We start from the raw sequence: 5,318 nt of genomic DNA, 5'->3' as shown, positions 1-5,318 counted from the left end.
TGAGAAGTGGGGGCTCTAGGTACCCCCACCTCACAGATGTGAGCTGAGACAGAAGAGGCTGCGTGACCTGGGGCATCATTCAGGCAGGGACTGCACCTGCCATGCTCACCACACTTCCCTGGGCCAGTGCGGTACTCAGCAAACCCTGGTGCTCAGCAAACACAGCAGCATTAATGGCAGGGCCTTCCTCAGTGTTCCTCAACTCAAAAACAGTACTCCAGGGGCGCCTGGGTGTCTCAGTTGTTAACTGTCTGCCTTCAGCTCAGGGCGTGATCCCAGGGTTCTGGGATCGAGCCCCACATTGGGCTCCATGCTCTTCTGGAAGCCTGCTTCTTTCTCTCCCACTCCCCCTGCTGTGTTCCCTCTCTCACTGGCTGTCTCTCTCTCTGTCACATAAATAAATAAAATTTTTAAACAACAACAAAAAAAAACACAAACAGTACCCAGGCCCATTTCCAAAAACACGAGGGACTTCCCAACTAGAACATGCCTGTTCAACGCCTTACCCACCAGGTCACTCGCTCACTGGGCAGCAGGAACCCCAGGCCTGCCCACCCCCATCAGCCCACTGCCCCCTCTCCACGTCGCTACCCCAGCCACACACACCAGACCCGTCCTCGTCTTCTCCACCTGGACGTCCATGCTCCAGACCCCTTTCTTCCACCCAGAGGCTGTGATCCCTGAAAACCCCAGAGCTGCCATTCGCTGTCCCTGTTCTATGGCCATGTCCCCATCCTGACAGCTCGGCAGAGGGCTGGCCCGAGGGCTGTGGCCTCCAAGTGTCCCCAAGCAGGAAGATGGTGAGGAGGCCGATGCCCACTACAGGCAGGAGCCTATGACAGGCTCAGAGAATCGCCCAGAGGCACCTTCCCACAAACGCCTCCCTAGGCGGACAGGCCTGGGAGGCAGGGCCAGCAGGCCTCAGGGGAACTGGGCAGTTGGTTTTGCTTCATGGATCTGGATGAACTGGAAATGCAAAGGTCCGCACTGGGCGTCCCGAGCTGGGCAAACTAGAAGTGCTTCAAAGAGCCGGGCACATGCCTGGACTGCCCGTTCACACGGCCGTGGCCGAGCCCAGCGCGGTCTCCCATGCCACCCCCTCCCCCGGCCCAGGTGCCCGCCCCGCTGCCAGCTGCAGCCCCCCAGACCCTGCACACAGAGCAGGGCCTCTGACCGCCGGCCCCTTGGCAGCAGGAAGCCCCTGCCAGCCAAGCACAGGCCTCTTGCTACGTCAGATATTAATCAAACGCATCCTGATAATGATCAATGGAGGCGGCTTGGCAGCGCGGGCCTGGCGGGTCTCCAGGCCCACCTCCAGCTACAGGAAAGACAAGGATGGCAAAAGTGATCCTTGGCAAGGGACAGCACATTGTCCCACAGCTGTGGGAAAGTGCTCAGTGCGCAAACATTTCCTTAAGACGAGCTTACAAGGAAATGTTCACGATGGCCTTATTAAAGACCATCGGCCTGGCTGAGCAGGACGAAAATAACTTTAGGCCCCGGCCGTGTCCCCGACTCCGNNAGCCACGTCAGTAGCCAGTGAAGCATCGTTGCACTGCAGCAGCGGCCAGGGAGGGCCAGGCGGCACTTTGCGTGGCGTGACTGCTTGCGCACGGCTCCAAGTGTGGGAACCCTCCCACTCCCACCCACCCTCTCCCACCCCAAGTGCACTCGAAGCTCACGAGAACTCCCAGCTGGCAGAGATGGGGAGTGGGCTGTGGCCATGGGGGCCGCCACGCAGGAATGTCGGGGCCTGGCTCACGTTCTGAACCTGCCATATGGCTCTGCGTCCTGGGACCCAGGCTGGTAGCCAAGGAGGAGCCCTGTGGCTGGGTCCCCGGCACTCCAGGCCGCCGCATGAAGCCATTTGTCAAAGGTGTTTCCCAAAAGCTTCTCTGGAAGGAGCTCCCTTTGCGAAGCTGGCTTGGGCTGGAGCCAGGCAGAGACATCTGGGGGCTCTTGGCAAAAGTGCCAGCCCTCCTGAGATCAAAAGTCCCTCTCCTGGTTATCCTTGCTTCTCTGTGCCAGGTGAGCACGCCACGGGGACCCCGGCGGCTGGGTGAGGCCAGGGCCGCTCACCCAGACGACAGCACGGCAGTGGGAGGCTGACCGCAGGCATGCCCTGCTGAGCCCCACATCACAAAAGATCCGTGGCGGGGCCCCTTCCAACAGGAGCTCCCCCAGGACACTGATGTTTGTTCAGGGATCATTAGCTGTTTGACAGAGAGGCCCAGAGCAAGGACGTGTAGAGCCAGAGGGACCGGGGGCCCTGCCAGCTGACATGGCGTCGGCATCTAGAAGGAAATCTGGCCCATGCAGGCACGAAGGATTCCCATGGAAAAGTGAAGCTACAAGTTAATCCCCCTCCCTGGGACCCACTTTCTGAATGAGGAGCGCAATCCCGGATAAATGCATGCTTTTCACTGTGCAGTGCCAGCAGGCAGCCCACCTGTCACACTGCAGACAAATCTGCTGGTGGCTCCGTGGCCATGGACACTGCGTGGCCAGCGTCCTGGCAGCCCAGCATCCAAGAGGAAGACTCCAGGATGTTGCTCATGCCGTGAAGCCCGGCCTCGGCCACTCCGGACTCGTCCGCGGCCCATCCATGACCCATTTCATCTCCAGATGTGGCTGATACACAGAATTGTGCCCCAGGTTTTTCTTGATGGCACCGGCCGTGAACAACGCCAGTAAAACCTGTGTGGGGACCAAAGTCAACAGGGGGACAGGGGATCAAAATCTGCAAGACTCTCCTTGACCATCTCCAAGGGGGGGCCCCAGGGCTGCACACCCAGCGGGGCTGAGCTGTGTGGACGGCTGGCTCCACGTTCACCTTCCCGCTCACCTCTCATCTGTCCTCACTGCAAGCCGGCCAGGTAAGGACATCCCCCTCCTGCAGAGAAAGCAACCAAGGTGAAAAGGGTTTGTGCAGCCAGTGGGCGGCAGCACTGGGACCCTTGGCTGTTCCCAAAGACCCTGCTCCCGGTGTCACTCAAAGGGTCTCTTCTCTGTCCTTTCCACAGAATCGGCAAGTGACACCAGTGCGGTGGAGTAGACCAACAGATCCATTTCACAGACGCAGACGCTGAGGCCCAAGTGGGTTCAGCAACTCACCTGAAGCCAAACAGCTACCAGCTGGCGAGACCAGGACTGAAACCCAAACGGGACACCAAAGTCCACCCCTGCCACCGTCCCCTCATTTCTGCACCCTTTCTTGCTCTCCGTCCTCCTAATGTCCAGCGTGGGGCCGCTGGAGACATGGCTGGGTTGAGGCGTCCACTATGAGAAGCCAGGAGAAGAGCTGCTGCTGGTGAATGCTCATCCGAGAGAAAACCCCTCTGCTGGGTTGAATTGCACCCCCCCCCCCCACAAATTCACACCCAGGCGGAACCTCAGAGTGTGAACTTCTGTGGAAGTAGGGTCTTCACACTGAGGAGCGTGGGCCTTCAATCCAGTGACTGGTGTTCTTATAGGAAAGACACGTGCAGGGAAGGGGCCACATGGCCATGAAGGTGGGGGTTGTGGGGACGGGGCCCCCAAAAGCTGGAAGGGGCAGGAAGTACCCTCCCCTAGAGCCTCTGGAGGGAGGCGACCCCACTGACACCAAGATCTTGGACTTCTCTCTGGCCTCCAGACTGGGGGAGACCCAATCTCTGTTGTTTAAAGTCACCCTGTCTGTGGCACGTGTCACAGCCACCCCAGGAAGTTGGTACGACACCCCAGCTCCCTGTGTCTGGAGGAGGGGCCGTGCCGATCATCCCCCCCAACACATGTACCTCCTATTCCTGCCACGTTATCTATAAACTGGGGATGTGGCTGAATTTTTTTCTGGGGGAGAAAAGAGAAAACGAGATGCCCAAAGGCTCCACCAAGGAGCACAGATCCTGAAGCCTTGAAGGGCGGCCATTCTGGGGCACGCTCTCTGCTCACAGCCAGTCGAGCGAGGCCCTCCTGCCAGGAGGGGCCCTTCTCTTCTCCCCCCACCCCCGTCCACTCCCCGCTCCAGGTGTCCGGCCTGCAGTTCCCCTCCCCTGGCTGCCGTCCACCGCCACCAGGCCGGAGCAGAGAGCCCATCCCGCATACCTTCCCTGCCGTGTGGTCCAGCAGTCACTGCCTTTTAGTTATGCGGCAAAACTATGTGCCCAGTGGAAAGCAAGACCATAGGGCTCCCAGTGCCCCTAAACACATTCTTGGACTCTCAAAAAAATGCCAAAGGCATTTGATCAGAGTAAGATTGTTTCCCAGAGCAGGGGCCTGCGAGGCCATCCTTGAGCCCGAGAGCTGACCGCGTGGCGGGCCTGTCCCCCGCCTGCAGCCAGCCTGCCTGGGGCTCTGGAATGAGAATCCGCCCGTTTTCCACATCCCATCGCCACACACCACCTTCGGACACCTCCGGTGGTGACGAGGGGCCCCAGGTTCTGAGCTAACGCCTGTCTCCCTGTCCTCACTGGGAGAGCTCTTAGCCCCGGGCAGACCCTGACATAACTGTAATTCCTTTTGTCCATTACAGTGGCCAGCACTTTGGTTTCTGGAAACAGGAAGCCCAGACATGCACGGGGGCTATTCCAGAATGTTCTGAGCCTCAGTTGTCCCCTGTGACACAGAAATAAGAATGCATGAGCGTGCATGGCACACTGCCCCACAGAGGGAGCAGAAGCCAGGGTTCCCTCGGGGTCTGCACTGAGGCTGGCCCAGCACCAGAGGCTTATTTGGTCATTTTTTCCAAGGATATGGTTTTAGGCCCCTTCCACTCCCCTCCTTGTCATTGTCCCTGCAGCACCTGGCCTCAGAAGGGGCTGGCTCTGGACAGAGAAGAGAAGGGATCTGTCCCCTTGTTTCCTCAGGGCCTGTCATCCTAGCTACGTCCTAGGTACCCCTGAGCCCACTCTTCCAGGGCCTGGGTGCACCCCCGCAGCACCCCCTCCCACGCACAGGAACTGAGCCAGCCAGACTATCCCCAGGGCCCCCTCCAGGGTCTCCTAGACCACCTGTTGTCTGGCACCTAGGGGAGCAGAGTGCCACGCTCACCTCTCAGCCCGTCCCTCTGCTGACCAGGTATGACGGTGCTTGAGCCCCAGGCCCAGTTGACAACAGCCCCTTCTGCAAGAGGCCCAGCAGACCCCACGTCCGAGTGCAGAACGCGCAGCCCTGGCGCACAACGGGAGACGCTTTCTGGCCTGACCCTGCCTGGGCCAGGTGGCCACACGCGCCCCCCAGAGGTAGGGAGAGCTCTGCCCTCTCACCCCCACCCCCTGGCTGCTCAGAGGCAGAGTGGGGAGGCCTTGGGGGCTGGCCTGGGGTCTGTTCACTTAGCCACC

At 59.9% G+C, this 5,318-nt stretch overlaps 1 long non-coding RNA gene across 1 annotated transcript in view; it reads right to left on the bottom strand.

Moving 5' to 3' along the window:
- The window catches only part of LOC121104807, a 29,830-nt gene that overhangs the window by 7,821 nt on the left and 16,691 nt on the right, over positions 1-5,318 (bottom strand). Inside the window, exons 4-5 of the long non-coding RNA XR_005837190.1 lie at positions 2,846-2,893; positions 2,450-2,697 (exon numbers count right to left, since the gene is read on the bottom strand). This is a non-coding gene — a long non-coding RNA (uncharacterized LOC121104807). The remainder of the gene's footprint in view (positions 1-2,449; positions 2,698-2,845; positions 2,894-5,318) is intronic.

This window comes from Ursus maritimus, unplaced genomic scaffold (genome assembly GCF_017311325.1).
Source record: "Ursus maritimus isolate PB19 unplaced genomic scaffold, ASM1731132v1 scaffold_23, whole genome shotgun sequence".
Taxonomy (NCBI): Eukaryota; Metazoa; Chordata; class Mammalia; order Carnivora; family Ursidae; genus Ursus; species Ursus maritimus.
Note: the sequence above shows the minus strand (reverse complement) of the source record. Positions and strands in the feature narration are given on the sequence as shown.